This window comes from Macaca nemestrina, chromosome 7 (assembly GCF_043159975.1).
Source record: "Macaca nemestrina isolate mMacNem1 chromosome 7, mMacNem.hap1, whole genome shotgun sequence".
In the NCBI taxonomy this organism is placed as follows: domain Eukaryota; kingdom Metazoa; phylum Chordata; class Mammalia; order Primates; family Cercopithecidae; genus Macaca; species Macaca nemestrina.
In genome coordinates, this window is record NC_092131.1 from 77,690,577 (window position 1) to 77,712,723 (window position 22,147).

Consider the following 22,147-nt stretch of genomic DNA (forward strand, 5'->3'; position numbering starts at 1 on the left):
CTCCCAAAGCACTGGGATTCCAGGTATGAACCACTGTGTCTGGCCCCTGCCACTGATTTTTAAGTAGCTAAAGGTGGTCAGATATTTTTGTAAACCTCTAATGTATTCTTTTGTGAGATTGGCCCCACTCTTTAAAAAAAAAAACTTCTTGTTCCTGTTTTATATCATTTGTCACCTTATCTGTTTAAGTATATTTATTGTGTTTATTTTATATTCTTGTCATGTCTACTTCAATATTTTCACTTCATTTGGTGTGTGTCATTCATGTTGTTGACTTTTATTATAATAGGTCATCTCCTTAGGTGTCTAGATAATGTGGCCTTTGAGTTCATGTTCTTTTTTCTTTTTTTTTGAGTTGGAGTCACGCTTTGTCACCCAGGCTGGAGTGCAGTGTCACGATCTTGGCTCGCTGCAACCTCTGCCAGGTTCAATCAATTCTCCTGCCTCAGGCTCCTGAGTAGCTGGGACTACAGGTGTGCACTACCAGAACTGGCTAATTTTTGTATTTTTAGTAGAGACGGGGTTTCACCATGCTGGCCAGGCTGGTCTCGAAATCCTGACTGCACGTGATCCACTTGCCTTGGCCTCCCAAAGTGCTGGGATTACAGGTGTGAGCCACTTTTTTTTTTTTTTTTTTTTTTTTTTTTTTTGAGACAGAGTCTTGCTCTGTTGCACAGGCTGGAATGCGGTGGTGTGATCTCGGCTTACTGCAACCTCTGCCTCCCGGATTCAAGCAATTCTCCTGCCTCAGCCTCCAGAGAAGCTGGAATTACAGGCATGCACCACAATGCTGGGCTATTTTTTGTATTTTTAGTAGATACGGGGTTTCATGATGTTGGTCAGTCTTGTCTCGAACTCCTGACTTCAAGTGATCAGCCCGCCTCAGCCTCCTAAAGTGCTGGGATTACAGGTGTGAGCCACTTCGACTGGCCTTGAACTCATGTTCTTTTGAGGGAGAGTGAGCTACCTTGTCTGTGGAAGGACCAAAGGTCATTCTGTGATCTTTCAGCAAAGTTTGGGGAGAGACGTGATGAGCCTTATGGTGGAAAGCCCTGGGAACTACAGGCCTCTTTTTGACCACACCCCTGCATTCCAGCCTGGGCAACAGAGCAAGACACTGTCTCCAAAAAAAAAAAAAAAATGTTTCATGCCTGTAATCTTAAATTACCTTCTAGTTGGCACTCCATATCTGCAGGTTTCACATCTGTAGATACGACCAATTGTGGATAAAAAATATTTGGAAAAATCCAATAAAAATAACACAACAATAAAAAATAATATAAAATTTAAAAACAATAAGTAAAAGCAACTATTTGCTTAGCATTTTCATTGCATCAGGTATCGTAAGTAACCTAGAGATGATTTAAAGTATATGAGAGGATGCGTATAGGTCATATGAAAATAGTATGAATTTCATGTGAGGCACTTGAGCATTTGAGGATTTTGGTGTCCATGGGGTTTCTGGAACCAATTCCCTAGAATACCAAGTATGACTGTAATCCCTTTTTCCTGAGAAGGGGAAACTGATGGCTTGAAATGACCCTGGAACTATCCCGAAGTCAGGCATTAATTTATTGAAGTAACTAGGCCCTGTCCAATTTGCAACTAGTAGTCAATTGGCTTTTATGTAGCAAATCCAATACCACTTGTTGGGGGCCACAGTTAATATGTTTTTTGCCGTAAACACCCATATGGTGCTTTAAATAATATTGTAACATTTTGGTGCCACTTGTCAAGAATGGTCTGGCTCCAGGCAATAAATCTGTGTATCAAAACCATTAGGCCTATCTAAAGCAAAATAATTTTTGGTGCAGTCTGTAGTGTGTCTTACTTGAGAGTAAAAGTGAGATTACTTTAAAAGTGAGATTACTTCCAAATACACAGCTTTAGTTTCCTAGTTTTCTTTAATGTTTTACATCTGTGCAATTTGGCTATAAAATCTAGCTATCACAATAGGTCCTCAAGTATTTGGTGGAGACAGGAACCTCCCTTTCCTAATACAATGTAATAGGGCATTTTAGATTTCTGAGTTTCTGGCCTGTTGTGGTATTTGCCATCTAAAGTTCCTTAATTATTAGTTGAGTTCAATTACCCACTAAACCAATGCTTTATTACAAAGAACTGGTACCAAGGGAAGCTGGGTGGCTTCCAAAGGAAAATGTCTACAAATCCAATAGTCAGAGTGGTTTTGGCTTAGCCAGTTCATACATAAATTGGAACTGGGTGCCTAGAAATGTAAAAAAACGACATTGAATAAAGCTTTGTAGGTAACATAGTTAAAGATAGCCTTAAGACCAGCAAAAGAAGAAATTACTAGGAAAATAGAACCAAAGAATGTGTGTTAAAGTGGGCAGTCGCTCGTCTTGTTCAATGGCTTTTGGGTGGAGGCTATTGACATATCAGGTAGACATTTATTTGGTTCAAAGATTTTGGGCGAAGCTGTCTCCTGAAGACTGTCTACTTCTGTAGGGTTTCTGAGAATCTTTAGCTTGAGAGTTCTGGTTGGGAGAGTCTTTTAGTGATTCAAGGATGATTATTCCCTTTTTCATTGAGAGACATGAATCTAAGAATCAGTCCTTTGACGTTTTACTGCTATGTTAGAACATGATGGAGTCTTTACTTTAGAGTTTAAGGGCCGTCTTTCTCTCATGTTTCTTCTAGGAATTAGGTCTTTAAGTATTATGTTATGCAAGGATTATCTAGGAAAATATTGAAGAAGGGTTGCTCACAAATGTTGATGATAAGACTGAGTATATTGCATAAATCTCTTTCAGTATTTAGTTATGACTGTTTGCAATAGTGTGTAGAGTTAGAGATGGTATTCTTAGATTCATGGGACAATATATCAATAATTTGTAAGGAAAGAGTTAGTGAATCCAAGGAGTTGATTTCATTGTCGTTAAAGCCAATAAAAATACTTTAGACCATGGAAGTTCAAATGTCTTAAGAACTATCCTAATTTGAATTGCAGAATTCCATTTATGCTTTCTGCCTTTCTAAAAGATTGAGAGTAATATGGACTTTGAAGGTTATAAGTAAGTAACAGAGCTTTGCAAAATTCTTTAATATTCGTCCTAGTAAAATGGGCTCTCCTGTCATTTGAGATAAATGTTAGCATCCCCCAAGTTGGGAACACAAAATCAAGTAATTTTTTGCTACTCTAAGAGTCATAACTCTCTGGTAAGGATTATATCAATCCATCCCTAATATATAAGGAATAACCAGCATATATTCAAAACCCATTTCAGGAAGTTGTATCAAAATCATTCAGGGATGTCCATAGAGAATAGGGGTTTTGGGCTCTTGCATGTTCTATTTTTTTAGAACTATACCAGGATTGTGATGGTGACAAATAACTTATGCATCACTGGTGTACTCAAAACTTTATTGATGTTTTTCCCACTACTGTTAATTGTGTATAGCAGGCAATTTTGTTCTAATCATGATGGGCAATTTAATATAAAAATTTTATAAAGTTTAGTTTTAGAACTTCTGGTGCCACCAGGGGATCATCCTGAGAGTTATCCTTGAACTCCTCAATGGATTCATCTTTTTTTTTGTTTGTAGGGTTGAATTAAGTACAACATATTTATTTTTTAATTTTATTTTTAAAGAGCAGTTTTAGGTTCACAGTAAAATTGAGAGGAAGTAGACCAATTTTCCATATACTCCTGCCTGCACATATGCATACCCTCCCCCATTATCAACATCCAGCACCAAAGAGTACATTTGTTGCAATTGATGAACTTATATTGTCACATCATAATCATTCAAAGTCCATATTTTACCTTAGAGTTCACATTCTATGGGTTTGAACAAATGTATAGTGACATATAGTCATCATTAAAGTATCATACAGACTATTTTCACTGCCCTAAAAAGACTCTGTGCCTCACCTACTCATGCCTTGGCCCCACCCCTGGCAGTAACTGATTGTTACTGTTGCCATAGGTTTGCCTCTTCTAGAATGTCATATAATTGGAATCATGCACTATGTAGTCTTTTCAGATTGACTTCTTTCACTTAGTAATATGCATGCCTTTTGTAAGAAACTCCCTGCATATCTTTTGTAGTTTGATACCTCATTTATTTTAATTGTTGAATAGTATTTTATCTACTGGATGTACCACAGTTTGTTTACCCATTTACCTATTTGAAAGACATCTTCATTGCTTCCAAGTTTTGACAATTATGAATACATCTGCCATAAAGATTCAAGTGCAAGTTTTTGTACAAACGTAAGTTTTCAACTCCTTTGGGCAAATATCAAGGAGTGCAATTGCTGCATGGTATGGTAAGAGTATGTTTAGTTTTATAAGAAACTGCCAAATTGTCTTCCAAAGTAGGCTGTACCATTTTGCATTCCTACTGGCAATGGATGAGCATTCCTGTTGCTCCATATCCCCACTAGCATTTGGTGGTTCAGTATCCTGGATATTGGCCATTCTAAAAGGTGTGTAGTGGTATCTCATTGTTGCTTTAATTTGCATTTCCCTAATGAAATAGAATGTGGAGCCTCTTTTTGTATGCTTATTTGACATCTATATATATATATATATATTTTTTTTTTTTTTTTTTTTAAAGATGGAGTTTCATTCTGTCTCCCGGGCTGGAGTGCGGTGATGTGATCTCAGCTCACTGCAACCTCCGACTCCCTGGTTCAAGCTATTCTCCTGCCTCAGCCTCCCGAGTAGCTGAGATTACAGGCATGCACCACAACGCCCAGCTAATTTTTTTTGTATTTTTAGTAGAGACAGAGTTTCACCACGTTGGCCAGGATGGTCTTGATCTCCTGACCTTGTGATCTGCCCGCCTCAGCCTCCCAAAGTGTTGGGATTATAGGCATGAGCCACCGTGCCCGGCTTGATATCTATACATCTTTTTTGGTGATATGTCTGTTTGGGTATTTGGTTGATTTCTAAATTGGGTTATTTATTTTCTTATTGTTGAGTTTTAAGAGTTATTTTTACATTTTAGATAACAATTCTTTAATATATGTGTCTCTTGCAAATATTTTCTCCTAGTCTGTGGGTTGTCTTTTCACTCTCTTGACCTTGTCTTTTGCAGAACAGAAGTTTTTAATTTTAATGAATTAACGTATCAATGCTTTCTTTTATGGATCTTGCCTTTGGTGTTGTATCTAAAAAGTCATCACTATACCCAAGGTCATCTAGATGTTCTAGACATTCAGTTTTTCACATGTGGATGTCCAGTTGTTTCAGCATCATTTGTTGAGAAAATTGTCTTTTCTCTATTTTGTTGCCTTTGCTCCTTTGTCAAAAATCAATAGACTATATTTATGTGGGTCCATTTCTGGGCTCTCTATTATGTATCACTGTGTGCCTATATCAACAACATAAATTGCTGGGATTTTGATTGGGATTGCCTTGAATCTATAGATCAAGTTGGGAAGAACTGACATCTTGACAATGATAAGTTTTCCTACCCATAAACATGGACTATCTCTCAATTTATTTAGTTCTTCTTTGATTCTCGTTCATCAGAGTTTTATAGTTTTCCTCATATAGATCTGTACATATTTTGTTAGGTTTATGCCTAATTGTTTCATTTTGGGGGGATGATAATGTAAATAGTATTGTGTTTTTTTATTTCAAATTCCATTTGCTCATTGGTGGTATACAAGGGTATACCAAAGTTGCTGGATAGCAAAGTTGCTGGATACTTTTGTATAGTACCCTTTCAGGAACTGGAAGCTTGAGTCAAATGTATTTTTACATGAAGTGCTTTTGGGTGAGTCTCCAAAAAAACCTTCTCCAACATCTACTGCTTTTATCAACAACTTGGGTTACCTATGAAATTTAGGGTCCTTAAGTTACGCTTAGGGTCTTCCCATTTTGTTATTTGCATAAATTTTTTTTGCATATAAGGTTCTCACAAAATGTGAACCAATTGCTATAGATTTGGGCGCTCTGGAGTTTACATTCCTAAAATCATACTAAATTCTTCTATAAATTTCTATTTGTATTAGTCCATTTTCACACTGCCATAAAGATACTGCCTGAGATTGGGTAATTTATAAACAAAAGAGGTTTAATTGACTCACAGTTCTGCATGGCTTGGGAGGCCTCAGGAAACTTACAATTGTGGTGGAAGGCAAAAGGGAAGCAAGGCACATCTTACATGGTGGCAGGCGAAAGAGAAGAGCAAAGTGGGAACTACCAAACACTTTAAAAACCATCAGCTCTAATGAGAACTCACTCAGTAACTCAAGAACAGCATGGAGGAAACCATCCCCATGATCCAATTGCCTCCCACCAGGTCCCTCCCTCCACACCTGGGGATTACAATTCGAGAAGAGATTTGAGTGAGGATACAGAGCCAAACCATATCACTCCTTCTCTTATCTAGACTCTGGGAATTCTTTAACAATGACTCTTCACTTAAATGATACTAGAACTTATATTCAGCCATTAGGGGTTTTTTCTGTTCCGCAGGATGTTTAATTTTAAGAGTTAATTTAGCTTTGGGTGCTACTGGGTGGCTAGAAAGGAAGGGAGGCAGATCAGGAGGAGTTATAGGAACAGAAGGAAATGTAGAAGCATAGGATGGATAAGAATAGTAAAGGTCATTCACTTCAAATCAAGATTTGGGGTATCTTGAAGAGAGCTAGTTTTAATTTTTTTCAAATTTTTATTTTCAAATTTTCAAAATTTTATTTTCTTTTGGCCAAGGAATCTCTTAATAAAGCAATTTTGCCATCTGGATTTCTTTGGCATACTTCCTCATGTCAATAAAACCATGCAGACCATTGGTACTGTTTTTTTGTGTTCTATGATACCCTTCAAATGAATAATTTTGTTCATATCTAAGCTCACCAACATGACTACTATAAATTCTATATTGTGATATTATGTTACTTAGAAAGATAAGTAGAAGAATTTGAGATGTGGCACAAATACATGTGAGAAGGAGGAGTCCAGCTCAGGGTAGGTAGGGACGTAGATTTAGACAGAGACTAAGCTATGGGGGTCTGGGAACAGTCTGCTCATGCACTTTGTGAATTGGATCTCTAGCCTAATAGTTGTGCCATCTCCAGCTGCAAACTCAACTTATTTGTAGTTCCCAGTGGATGAAAAGACTTAGAGAGGAAATATCTCTCAGAGTCAGAATCTCAGGGACAACTCAGGACAGAGAAAAGGTCTCACGATGTTTTGATAATTGACCCAGGACAGAGTTTGTCCAAAAGACACTAGTCTGAGAAGAAACCTTTGGAAAATCTCCATTTCCAGAATAGCTCAATGGTCTTATCATGGGCCTATCATTGGGAAGTTCTCTTCCCAATGAACTTCCTCTCACAGATGCACAACAACAATAAAAAATAAGGGCAGATAGAATTAAATAGTAATATCGTTAGTAATTGTCAGGTTTTCACTAAGGATAAAAGTTTTGTAAATCTTATCAGATAATAAAATAATTCCTAAAAAAGAATTTTGTATTGTAGGAGTCAAAATAAACTCATTGTGTGGGGAGGTTAATAAAATAAAATAAAATAAAATAAATTGAAGCTCAAACCTAAAGTAGACTTACTTCACTACTACTGTCATGGAGATATCCGAGGAAGAGTTCCAAGAGGCCTTTGAGGAACACTCTGTTCTTTGTGGAGAGCCTTAAGCCACTGCAGTGAGCAGGTCTTGGTCACATACTGGTGGAAACTCCAAGACTGCTAAATGCTAGCTTCCTGAAAATACCATCAAAATACCCTGCTGATAAAACAAAGCCAAGCTTATTGTTTATCGCAGTATGAGCGATCACTACCTTAACAGTCTTAGTGACATCTCTGAGAAGGAAGAGTAATAGTAGTATATTTATGAAGTTTTGAGAATTTGAGTTAAAATTCATCTTATAATGCTTAAGATTAGGCAGAATTCATGATATGATAGTTTGGAATGTGAGGGTTTCAAATCAAATCTTAAAGAGTAAACTGTCATTTGAGGAGCTTAATTAAACTATTGATTATCTTCAGAAATGGGTATTTACTCTAATAATGGTAAGCTAGGTAGCCTAGTGGTCAGATAAATGAAATTTTGGAAAGTTCCTGAAACAAGAAATGGTTATTGCAATTTTAATCTTTCTTGGCAAGAACTTCCTACAATAGTAAATGTATGTTAATGCAGACAGTTGAATAGTAACATCATGTTGTAGACAGTAAGTTGTGGAGATGGTTTCAGTTGTCAATACTTCCCCCCAACATACACACATTTTATTTCCTGTTGAAACTTTGGAAATTTAGGTTCAGGAGCCATATGAAATGTTGCATCAGTTTGCAAAGTTCTTTCTGTTTGCGGTGACACTTTTTCGCTTAGTTGACTTAGAATTTGCTTTATTCTGTTGTCAGTTGGGATTTATTTTGTAAAATGAAATTAAAATGCCAACAGAGAATTTAAAGTGCATAATGGCCTCTAAAAACGAGAACATTTAGCCACAATCAACATAACTTTTTCCATTTTAAGTCATGGTCAAAATTGGAAAGAAAAATTTACAAGTATGATTTCTTTTTTTTCCTCCCAGCAGGCATTATTAAATATAGAAAGCTTAAAATTTCAGAAACAGTCTATGTTAACATGATTTAAATAAAATCTTCTGTTAAGATCATTTAAAAAAATAGAAATCTGGGGTAATCTTAGTGCTATATTTTCATTGTACACTTTTAAAAAATATTCTTTTGCCACATTCAAAATCAGTTAAAAAATTGCAGAGCATACTTATTTTTTGCTTCCAGATGATTTGTTGAAAATAACATCTTTTGATTTTAAAAGCAAAGAAATTCTTATTATAACATTTTAGAAAATTTAGAAAAGTACAAATAAGAAAGGAAAATTTGTACAAATTACTACTTTCTAGAGACAGTCACTGTATTCATTTTCTAGGCTGTGTGATAAATCAACACAAACTTAGCAGCTTAAAACAACAGCACACGTTGATTATTTCACAGTTTCTGTAGGTCAGAATTCCTGGGACGGTGTAACTGAATAATTCTGTGCTTCTAGATCTCACCAGGCTGCAGTCAAAGTGTTGACTGTGTTGTGTTCTTATCTGGAGGCTTGTCTAGGAAAAAATATGCTTCCAAACTCATTCAGGTTGTTGGCAGAAATTATTTCTCTGCAGCTGTGTGACTGAGGGCTCTGTTTTCTTATTGACCACGGGCGCGAGGGCCAGTTTCTTGCCACATGACAGCTTGAATTTTCAAGCCAGTATGATAATCTCTTTCTCCAGTCTGCATCCATCACCTTGCCATATTCTATTGGTTAGAAGCAAGTCATCAGTTCTGTCTTCACTCAAGGGTAGGGGATTATACAAGGGCCTGACTCGTTGAAGGTCAGTTTCTGGTGTTCACCACAGCCACTTTATTTTTATTTTTCATGGAGAGGTCTACCCTTCCATGGTTTTTCCGTGATTGCATAAATACAGTATATTATAAATATAGTATAATTTTTTTATTTTGTCAACATTCTTTAGAAATGTGTTTTTAAATTTAATATATGTATATGTAGTACATATATAGCACATGCATATATACTGTAATTATAATAGTGCTATAATTTGTAATAAAATGTGTACTAATTTATAGTAGTAAAATTTATAATAGAAAAACTGCATCAAATCTGAATGCCCAATAAGAGGAGATTCTTATATAACTTTTAATTTTAAATTTTCTCTTACTGTAGATTAAGATTATTAGTAGTTTTTAACTATTATACATAATTCTTCATAAAAATTTGCATATAAATCTTTGTGTATTTTTTTTTAAAGCCTTTAGGATAAAAACCTGTAGTAACAAAATTACTAGGTCAAATGGCAAGACGTCATAAAGGATTTGAACTTATAGTTCCAAATTAACTACTGGAATGGCGGTACCAATTTAAATTCCTCCCACTCTTCAACATTTTATCAGTTGGATTAGAGGAGAAATAGTATCTAGTTTTAATTTTTCTTTCTTTCCCTATAAATGAGCAAGACATTTTCCATATGATTTAGTCCTTATTTATATTTATTCTTTAAAGAATACTGTTCATTTGCTAATCTTTCTCCTGGTATGTAGTAATTTTTTAATGAAGAAAATAAATTAAGAGATATGAGAAGCATTTAAGTTTTGTGTGTTGCAAGTGACAAATCCTTTGAAATAAGCGTGAAAATATATAGATAATATCAGTGAATACTAACACCATATAACATTGCCCACTGAAACACTAAAAAGTACAAAAGTTCACAACATATTGTAAGGGAAATTCATCAAGAATCTGCTCTGTTATCTTGGAGGTACCAGACATACCATATGCTGTGTCTAGGAGTTGCTATGGTAACTACTTTTAAAATTTAAGAACAGAGTAAATTGTTGCCTAAAATCTCCATAACTTAGTGAGTCAATTAAGATCTTGTCAGAGCACTGCATTCCTTTCACTACCTGGTAATGCTTTATTTCTTGCAGTTCTATAGCATGTAATGTCTCTGGGTCAGAGAAGAATGTGTTTATTTCTAGCTATTTAAGATCCTGGAGAAGATGCTGTTCATTTAGTATTTTTTATGATTAGTTAATGGATCATTGTTAAGGGAGATCTCAAGAAATAGCCACACGGAAGATGGGTAGATTTGAGCATGAAAGTGTAAAGTTGAGAGAAATTTTTAGAGCCCTGACCTCATATAAAGACACGGAAGTAGAGAGACGTGGCCACAATCTTTTGGAGTTAGAAGGATTGGGATGAGAAGCTACATTTCTTGCCCCCCATTGTATCACCACACTGTAGTATTTTCACAGTTTTGTCCTTTTTTAGAAAATTAAGTTACATTTTTATCAAGGTGATACATTAACCCATCAATGCCCCCAAAGTGAACTCAAAGTTTTATAATAAAAATGATCAGTTTCTGACCCTTCCTCACCTCCTGCCAACCTTAATTTATCAAATTTTGACATTTACCATTTTATCATAATGGTAATGTAACCACACAATGGGTTCTCCTTGCCTGCCGCCTAGACTGACAGGGGAATTGCAATACAGAAAGAGTTTAATTCACGCAAGCTGGCAGTATGGGAGACTGGAGTTTTATTATTACTCAAATCAGTCTTCCTGAAAACTTGGGATGGGGGATTTTAAGGATAATTTGGTGGGTAGGGGCCAGTGAGATGGGAGTGGTGCTTGGTTGGATCAGAGATGAAATCATAGGGAGTCAAAGCTCTCCTCTTGCACTGAGTTGGTTCCTGGGTGGGGACCGTAAGACCAGATGAGCCAGTTTATTGATCTGGGTGGTGCCAGCTGATCCATCAAGTACAGGGGCTGCAAAATAGCTCAATCACTGATCTTAGACTTTACAATAGTGATGTTATCCCCCAGGAACATTTTGGGATGTCAGAGTCTTGCAGCCTTCAGCTGTGTGACTTCTAAGCCATAATTTCTAATCTTGTGGTTCATTTGTTAGTTCTACAAAGGCAGTCTAGTCCCCAGGAAGGAAGGGGGTTTGTTTTGGGAAAGGGTTGTTAATCGTTTTTGTTTCAAGGTTAAACTATAAGCTAAGTTCCTCCTCAAATTAGTTCGACCTATGCCCAGGAATGAACAAAGGCAGCTTAGAGGTTAGAAGCAGGATAAAGTTGGTCAGGTCAGGTCTCTTTCACTGTAATAATTTCCTCAGTTATAATTATGCAACAGTGATTTCAGTAATAGAGGTTTTAACTATTTTATACTCTCCTCTGCCCTCTTCTCTCTCATATTCTGAAAAAAAAATATATATTAGTGTTTAATTCAATAATCAAATTTGTGAAATCATGATCTTGTAAAATATTATTGACTGCAGAAGCAAGTAGATTCCTTTCTCATGTAACTTTTTGTTTTCCTTGGAATTAATACTTGTCTCCTTTAATTTTCTAATTTCTATGTCCTCTTCACTATATTTTTTGGTCATATACTATCATTTTTTAAAAAAAATAGTCAAACACAATTTTAAGCACTACGACATTTAAAGCTCTTACCCTGAGACATTCCTTCTGAAGCCATTGTTCTTCCTCTTGCTTCCAGTTGGACTAGTTGCTTTCCAGGCTGCTACGTAGCTGTCAATCTGGATTTCCCTTCATTGTCCTCATGGGTTGAAGTTCCTGCTTTTTGAAATCCATCTCTTGCTCTTTCTCCCTCATGTTGTGAAGAAGATCCTCTAGTAGCTTCCTAGAAAACAGCACATGAGAGACCAAAAAAATCTGTAACTTCTTCCATATTTGAATGGATTTAATCTTACATTTGACTGATAGTTTGAGTAAGTATACAATTATAAGTTAAAAATAATTTTCCCTCAGAATTTTGAAGGCCTTGCTGCACTATTTCCTAGCATTCATATGCTACTGAAGAGCATTCTCTTCACCCCGGTGTTCTGAAATTTCACGATGATACCTTAGTGTGGCTCTTCTTCATTCATTATGGGGACCCTCTTCTCTAGATATTTATGTTTTTCAGTTCTGAGAACATTTCTTGTGTGATATCTTTGAGAATTTCCTCCCTTTGGTTTTCTTTGTTCCCCCTGTAATACTTTATTGAAGATTTACCCAAATTGATTTTCCTACCCTACGATTAAAAATTAAAAATTTGGCTTAATTCCTAAGAAATTCTTCTCTGAATATTCTCTGACTTCCCTCTTTTCATACCCTTCTATTTTTCTATTCTTATTTCATGAATAGACAACCTTCTTTTATTTTTAAAAGATAATCATTGTAAGTTTTTAAAGGAGTTCTTTTTTCTTTGGCTATATGTTATGTGCATTGTCTCTCTTTGCCTCAAATTATTTTTTTATCATTAGAAACTTCAAGTATACTTCTTAAAGATAGACATACAATTATGAGATTTAAGTTCATCTATTCTACCTTATTTAATATTATGACAGACAAATTCTAAGCTATTGAAATACATTCAAGAAACTTCTTTATAAAGTTACTAAATGGCAGTGATTCTGCATTTTGCTTTTTTATTTCCCACAATACATATATGCAAATAAAACTTTTAGAGTGCTTATAGATGGTAAAAAAACTATTGTATCAGAAATTGCTTAGTCAATTTTCTAGTAACTTGTAAACGGTACTCTCCATGTATCATCTAGTTTTTTTAAATCTTTCTTCTCTAGGTCTCTTACTAAAGCTTCCTGTTCAAAGTCTGGCTGAGAATTTTTGCTGCTTCTTTCCCTACCTCCTCGTTTCCGAAGGTAATTCCCTGGTCAGTCTCTGTTTCTAATAAATTATATATATAATATCTAATGAAAAGGTCAAGGCAAGCCAGGTAACAAATCTTCATATAATTGAATATGAAAAGGAATATTTTTTATAGGAGTCACTGTAATAAAACATTGCTAGGGTACTTTTAAATATAGAAATACGTGTCTTCAGTAAGTCTTGGGAATGAACAGATTGATTGTGGTTTTTATCACACAAAACAGGGGAAAACTTATAGTGTAAATTTTATTTTTTTACTTTTGGGTCAGTGAAATTCTAATAAAACACCAATGTATTGTAAAATAATATGTTCCTACACTGGTAATCAAAGAAAGAATAGTTTATAGTAGTGGCCATCACTTCTGATTTGTTTTTCTAGCACTTGAAATTAACAGTTTGAATCTTATCTTTAAGAGGATTAAATTTAACAACAAATATTTTGAAACTGGTTATTTAGTCCTTTGATTGTTATTTTAAAACTTTCGAGAGGCCAGGCGCAGTGGCTCACGCCTGTAATCCCAGTACTTTGGGAGGCTGAGGCAGGCAGATCACGAGGTCAGGAGATCGAGACCATCCTGGCTAACACGGTGAAACCCAGTCTCTACTAAAAATACAAAAAATTAGCCGGGCGTGGTGGGGGGCGCCTGTAGTCCCAGCTACTGGGGAGGCTGAGGCAGGAGAATGGCGTGAACCTGGGAGGTAGAGCTGGCAGTGAGCCAAGATCGCGCCACTGCACTCCAGCCTGGGCGACAGTGCAAGACTCCGTCTCAAAAAAAAAAAAAAAAAAAAAAAAAAGGCAGACGCCTGGTGCGGTGACTCACACCTGTAATCCCAGCACTTTGGGAGGCTGAGGCGGGCGGATCACGAGGTCAGGAGATCGAGACCATCTTGGCAAACACGGTAAAACCCCGTCTCTATTAAAAATACAAAAAAAAAAAAAAAAAAAAAAAATTAGCCGGACATGGTGGCAGACACCTGTAGTCCCAGCTTCTCGGGAGGCTGAGGCAGGAGAATGGCGTGAACCCGGGAGGTGGCAGAGCTTGCAGTGAGCCGAGATCATGCCACTGCACTACAGCCTGGGCGACAGAGCGAGACTCTGTCTCAAAAAAAAAGAAAAAAAAAAAAAGAAAAGAAAAGAAAAAGAAAGCAGAGACCCATTTCCCTTTTCTGTCATTAGTTGTTTTTGTATGTTTACAATTGACTCCTTTGTAAATGTGTGATGTTAAGGGTTTGGCTTTATTTTGAACTCTATTTAAAAATGGAACTGCATTAGTCTTTACTGCTTTTTTTTTTTTTTTGGTAATGATCAATGCAAAAGATGCACCTTTCCCAATTGTAGCTGATCTCTGTTGTTCACTGCTTCTCACCTTTCCTAGGAGGTACCTTTCTGGCTTCTCTGTTGAACATTTCCTAAATAAAGTGTGGATGAAGAGCAATAGAGGAGGGAAATACAGAAAATTATAAGGCTGAAATAGAAACTGGCCACAGCAGAGATTAAACGTAGGTAAGCATGTATTCAGTATATGCCCATATACTCAGATACACTGTGGCCCTTCCAGATCTTGGAAAATCTTGAGCAGAGCATATTTATAACAGGATTCAAGTATATTTGCTTTTCTAAGCAAGTAATCTTAGGCTATGGACTATTCATAGTGTAGTTAGTTGGGTTATTTTAAGCAAATGTTTTCACCTTCTCCATGCACTCTTCACTTGTCATTTGTCAAATGGGGGTAATGTCTACCTTAGCACACTGTTTTGAAGATCGCAATTAGCTAATGGATTTGAAAGTACTGTAGCAAGTTAAAAATGTTCTACAAAGGCAAGGCATTTAACATATTCTTCAAAGGCTCTGTGCTGTTCTAATGCGTGGAAGGGGAGTTTCTGGGGCACCCTGCAAGGCCAAGATCAGTGGCAGTTTCCCAGGGATCACTGGGTGTGGTTGGCTAGGTAATGTGAAATTGCATATGCCTTCACCCAGGACCTGGGACCCCCTAAGGTTATAGGCAAGTATATTATTTCTTTGTCTTGTTTTTTCTTGATTTCAGAGATGTACTGATATGGTTCTCAAAATGTGGGGAAAAGAGGATACTGTATGATTAAGTATAAGAATCATCCTTCATTCCTGAACCCACCACTTACTATTCTTCTTCCCTAGTCCCATCTTCTTTTGAAATGATATTTCTTCCATATGATCAAACCTATGAAAATGCTTTTAGTCTAGGATGGAATGCCTGGGTTCAACAATCACAGAAAAGCATTGTGTTAAGATCTTTCTGCAGCAAGTTATAAAAACAAAACAAAACAAAAACCCCAAACAAACAAACAAACAAACAAACAAACAAAAATCTTTGATTCATTGTATGATCAGCAGCTCACAAAAATCATTGAGGACCCAGGTCCCTTTTTCTTCCTGCTTTGCTGTCCTCAAACATGGTTTCTTACAGAGGCTGATGTCAAAGAAAACCACAGGTGGGCAGTTAAGTAGTTAAAGAAGTAAAGGCAGATTTTACTCAGAAATTATTATAATAGGGGAAAGAGACCTCAGAATAGAAATGGGCTCAATTCTGAATTCAATAAGGAAAGGTGGGGATTATAGCTAAGGAACAGGGCTGGGTGGATGGAAAATTATTTAGAGAAGAGGCCAATTCTTTGCTAAACTGGCCTAATAGGATTCTTGCTGAAGGCAGGCCAGGGTGTTCAGATATTACCTGAGGGAAGGTGGGTGATGAATAATTTGGTTGGATATTGAGGATGATCAGATATTGGGGGTTGGGGGAGGATTCTGGCTAAACTGACTTCTCAGGATTCCTGCTAAAACTGGACTCTCCAAGGACAGAGACAGAAGCCCAAGGTTGTACCTAGTAGAGGGTTCAAAGGAGCCTGACTAAAGTTTGGTCAAGGAGAGAATCTTTGTCATTGGCTTCATTTTTACAAGATATATAGTATATATAGCTGCAATAGTTCCAAGTTTCCTATCCAGACCCAATAACTTCCAGGGGAAAGTGAAAGTGTCTCTTTCTTGAAACTATTTTTTTTTAAAGGAAAAAGGGCTTTTCCAGAAGCTCCCACTTGACTTCTCTCATATTTAATGGCTGTACTGAGTGATGTGCCAATTTTAAACCAGTAATTGAAATGAGAAATGGGTTACCATGATTAACTTAGACATATCATCTTGCTAAGTCAATCACAATGAGCACCACTAGAAGGATACTTTTTGTTTAACTTTGAATTACATATCTTATAACTTTTCTGTACTGGATTCAAAATTCTCTTTTGATTGCTAGATTTAGTAAAACTCTGCAATTACACTCACAATGATAATGTGCCTTCAGATGTAACACAATAGGCACAATAGGCAATTGATTTTCCCTATACCCCTCATTCACAAATTGGGTGGGCTAAATTCTTGTCTTTTGAGCATGGACGAACGTAAGGTGTGAGAAAGAACAATATTGGGTAGAGATGTCCAGGCAACTCTTGGAAAGTGGAGGCAAAAACAGACCCCTACACTCTCAGTGTTCTTTCTACTTAATCTCTTTAGATCAGGTTGATAAACTGTATACCAACCAATCAGGTATTCCTGGAATCACTGCCACTCTTTTGTCATTCTAGCTAGCTACAGGGCTCCAAATTATCTCCACTTAAATTTAAGGTAGAGTAGAAAACCACAACAATTTGATGACAAAATACAGCTAGAACCAAGTGAGCTTGGAATGCAGAGCCAGACTCGTGGGAATTTCTGTTTGGCTTGGTAGGCAGTAGCCACTTCTGGTCTATTTATTTATTTCACAATAATGCATGTGCATTTTACATAATTATATTTTCAGATTTTATTTATTGAGTCTTATTAGAATTTTACTGCATTTGTTCTCTGGTCTTCTTACAGGCAGTATGGCACAGTGGGGAGAAACCATGCTGAAGCATAGTTTCCCTAACTTGAGGATATTACTGATTTCTCCTATTTGTCTCAGAAATTCTGAACCAGGTGAGAGAAGAGGAGGTAGTAGGACAGAAGAAAGAGAACGAATGGCAAGACAGAAATGCATAGAAGTTAAGGGGCATTGTTCTGGGGAGATTTTCATAGAGAGAAAAAGACTTTCTTTTAAATATTCTTTCCAAATAATCACAGTTAGTAATAAAGAAACCATAACTGACCATGGCTAAAATACTGAGAGTAAGAAAACTTTTACCAAGTGATGAAATACAGTTTATGTATTGTATTAGTCAGAACCAATAAGACATATATAGACATATAGGAAGAGATTTACTATGAAGGATTGGCTCACACAATTATGGAGGCTAAGTCCTACAATCTGTTGTCTGGAAGCTGGAGAACCAGAAAAGCTGGTGGTGTCATTCTAACTCCAAACTAAAGGCCTAAGAACCAGAAGAATCAATGGTATACATCTCAGTCTGCATGTAAAGGCCTGAGAACCAGGAGGGCCAATGTCTGAGGGCAGGAGAAAGTGGGTGTTCCAGCTCAAGAAGAGAGGTCAAATTCACTCTTCCTCTGCCTTTTTATTCTATTCAGGTCCTTCCTGGGTTAGCTGATGCTCGCCTACATTGATGAGGACAATCTTTGTTTAGTTTGCTGATTCAAATTCTCATCTCTTCTGGAAACACCTTCACAGACTCACCAGAAATAATGTTTTACCAGCCATCTGGGCATGTGTTAGCCCAGTCAAGTTGACACTTAAAATTAACCATTACAGGTATGATATGAATAAACTAGCTGGCCTAAGCAATTACATAGAAAAGTAACTGAGTAACAATGGCATTAACTAACGTGCCGTCATGGGTTGACATAACAAAATGTTCTTAATTTTCTTCATACTTATTTTCAACCTTAGCGAAATATGTGGTTTTTACACTGCTGCAGAACAAATAGAACAGAACTTATGGTACATAATTTATGTAAGTGATTTTATGTGTGTTTTTTAAAGAGTTTTAAAATAATTCTTTAAAAACAGTCCCATTGAGACATAATTTACATACCATGAAATTCACCCATTGTAAGTGTACAATTCAATGATTTTTTAGCAACTTTATAGAGTTTTGGGTAAATTTCACTGTGATTCAATTTTAGAACATTTTTCTCACCCCAAAAAGTTTTCTTATGCTCATTTGCAGTCAGTAACCACCCCCCCACCAAGCTCTAGGCAGCCATTTATCTGCTCTCAGTCTCTATAAATTTGCCTTTCCTGGAAATTTCATATAAATGGAGCTGTACAATATGTAGTTTTTTTATTTTTGACTTCTTTCACTTACCATACTGTTTTAGGGGTTCAACCAAGTTGTAGTGTGTATCAATAGCTCATTCCTTTTCATTGTGCAATAGCATTTCATTGTATGGATATGCTTATCACATTGGTTTTTTCCATTCATGTCAATGGACATTTGTATTGCTTCCAATTTTTGGCTACTATAAATAATGCTATGGACATTTCTATACAAGTTTTGTGTCAATGTATGTTTTCATTTCTTTTGGGTACATACCTAGGAGTAGCATTGCTAGGTCATATGATAGCTCTAGGTTTAACTTTTTAAAAACTGCCAAACTGTTTTTCAAATGGCTGTGACATTTCACATTCTTTCCAGCAATGTATGAGAGTTCCAATTTCTTCATATTATCACCAATATCTAGTATTGTCACTCTTTTTGATTGGTCATTTTAATGTGTGGGTATGGCATTTTGCTGTGATTTTAATTTGTATTTCCCTAATGACTAACAACATTGAGAATGTTGTCATTTGCCTATTATTCATTGTTTTCAGACATATGATTGGCATACATTTTCTCCTAGTCTGTAATTTGTCATTTTATATTTTTATTGGTAACTTTTGAGAGTAAAAGATTTTAATTTTGCTGAAGCCCAATTTGTCATTTTTTTTTCTTTTCTGATCATGCGTTTAGTGTCATATCTAAGCATTTTCCCCTTTAATCCAGGACTTTCTCCTATGGTTTCTTTTAGAAGTTTTATAACTTTTGCACTTACAATTAGGTCTTATAACTTTTGCACTTACAATGAGGTTTCTAATCTGTTTCAAGGTAATTTTTGTGTAAGGTGAGGGTCTAAATTCATTTTTGTGGCATTTATTTGCCCTAGTAACATTTTTTGAAAAAAATCATAGTACTCATAATGACTCAATTGACCATAAATGTCAGGATTTATTTCTAGACTCTGAATTCTTTTCCACTGTTTTATATGTTTGCCTTTATACCTATCACACTGTTGTCATTATTGTAGTTTTATATTAAGTTTTGAAGTTGAGTAGTATACATTCTCTAAATTTGTTATTTTTAAAAATTATTTTGGCTATTCCAGGCCCTTTGAATTTGTATATGAATTTTAGGATCAGCTTGTCAATTTCTACAAAAATGACTGTTGGGATCTTGACTAGGATTGCATTGAATCCACAGGACAATTTGGGATATATTGCTATATTAACAATATTGAGGCTTCCAGTTTATGAACATAGAATGTAACTTTATTTATTTAGATCTTTAATTTCATTCAGTCTGTTTTACAATTTTCAGAGTGTAAGTTTTCCACTTCTTTTGTTAAACTTATTCCTAAATATTTTATTTTTATTGATTTTATTGGGAATGAAATCATTTCTTAATTTTACTTTTGGTGTTTGTTGCTATTACATAGAACTAAAATAGTTAATTTTTGCATATTGATCTTGTATCCTGTGGCCTTTTAAATTTATTAGTTTTAGTAGACATTTATGTGGCCAAAAAACGTATGAAAAAAGCTCAACATAACTGATTATTAGAGAAACGTGACTCAAAACTACAATGAGATACCATCTCACACCAGTCAGAATGATAATTATTAAAAAGTCAAGAAACAGCAAATGCTGGCGAGGCTGTAGAGAAATAGGAACGCTTTTACCCTATTGGTGGGAACATAAATTAGTTCAACCACTGTGGAAGACAGTGTGGTGATTCCTCGAAGTGCTAGAACCAGAAATATCATTTGACCCAGCAATCCCATTACTGGGTATATACTCAAAGGAATAGAAATCATTCTGTTATAAATATACATGTATGTGTATGTTCATTGCAGCACTATTCACAAGATCAAAGACATGGAATTAATCCAAATGCTCATCAATGATAAAGTGGATAGAGAAAATGTGGTACGTATACATCATGGAATACTATGCAGACATAAAAAGGAATGAGATCATGTCCTTTGCAGGGACATGGATACAGCTGGAAGCCATTATCCTCAGCAAACTAACGCAGGAACAGAAAACCAAACACTGCATGTTCTCACTTGTAAGTGGGTGCTGAAAAATGAGAACACATGGACACAGGGAGGGGAACAACACACACTGAGGCCTGTTGGGGATAGGGGGTAGGGAGAGGGAGAGCATCAGGAAAAACAGCTAATGCTTACCAAGCTTAATACCTAGGTAATGGGTTGAGAGGTGCAGCAAACCACCATGGCACACATTTACCTATGTAACAAACCTGCACAGGTATCTTGGAATGTAAAATAAAATAAAAAAATAAAAAATAAGAAAATAGATCCCTTAGGATCATATCATTCGTACATAAAAACACTTTTACTTCTTTCTTTTCAATTTGTGTTTTTTTTCTTTCTTTTTAAAATCAAATCTCTATCCTTTACTTGCTTTTTCTTGCCTGACTGCACTGGCTAGAACCTACTGTATCATGTTGCATAAGAGTGGGAAGAGTGGCTATCTCATCTATTTCCTGATCTTGGGAGAAAAGCATTCAGTTTTTACCATTAAGTGTGATGTTTGTAGGTTTCTCATAGATGTCTTTTTTTGTCAAGATAAGGAAGTTCCCTTCTATTTCTAACTTGTTGAGTGTTTTACATTCAGATGTCATAATGAGGAGTTTGGCTTTTATTTGACAATAAAGAGTCAAATGTTTCTATCACGGAAGTGGCATGATCAGAGTTATTCTTTAGAAAAGTAACTCTTAGAGTGGCGTGGGAAAGAAGAGACTGGAGACAGGAAGGCCAGATAAAAGTCATCTGCAATAATCTAGGTTCTCAAATTTTAGTGCATATCAGAGTTATCGGAGTCTAGTTAAAATATAGATTGCTGGTCTCACCCCCAGAGTTTCAGACTAAATGGGTATGAGGTGGGGTTTGAGGATTTGTATTTCTTACAAGTTTCCAGGTAATTCTGATGCTGTTAGTTCACTTTACTGACCGCTTGTGCAGGTAGAGAAAAGGAATACTTGAACTAGAATGGTGGCAATAGGATAGAAAGATACCAGAGTGAAAGAGTCCATGTCTCAGGAACTTATAGGATATGGAGAATGAAGTTGGGAGTTCATGATGACATGAATCAGACTTATATAATTGGTGGTAGTGTTAATAGAGGTAGTTGTGGAAGATTACTCAAAGAGGTAGATTGATAATGCATTTATTTATGAAGTAATGCCTACTGGATTTGAGATGCAAGAAAGATACTTAGGTGGAGATTCTCAGCAAACACTTGGAAATGGGACTTCTTATTTATGAGAGGTTGGGGTCAGAAATGGAAGTTTTGAAGCCATCAAGCCATCATCACTCATTTCCACCCACTATATGGAAATATAGCGGGACTGAAAGGCCTGAGCCAAAAGCAGAACTGTGGAGATTCTTACCTTCTCAAAGTGGGATAAGTAGGAAACAAGAGTGGTCAGGAAAGAACAGTGTTTTCAGTGCAAAAAGGAAGAGAAAGGTTCAACAAAAAGCCAAGAGGGTCCAATCCTGCAGAAAAAGATGAGTAGCCTCCAGTGTCATTAGATTCTGTGATGAAGAAGTAATTGGTGACCTCTAAGAGAGAAATTTCTGCAAAGTAGGAGGGCAGAGATAAGATTCTAAAAGCTTAAGGAGTAAGCAAATGGCTACAAAGTGAAGACCCTAGGGCAACCAAATACGAAGTTGAAACTGTTGGGGCTCAGAAAATGATACCC

At 36.2% G+C, this 22,147-nt stretch overlaps 1 long non-coding RNA gene across 1 annotated transcript; it reads left to right on the forward strand.

Annotated features, from left to right (window-relative positions):
* The first annotated feature begins 4,099 nt into the window (after positions 1 to 4,099).
* On the forward strand, positions 4,100 to 17,148 carry LOC105477922 (uncharacterized). The gene is made up of 4 exons (XR_985023.1): positions 4,100 to 4,238; positions 13,117 to 13,194; positions 14,578 to 14,701; positions 17,088 to 17,148. It is a non-coding gene; the product is annotated as an uncharacterized lncRNA (long non-coding RNA).
* The last annotated feature ends 4,999 nt before the right edge of the window (positions 17,149 to 22,147 follow it).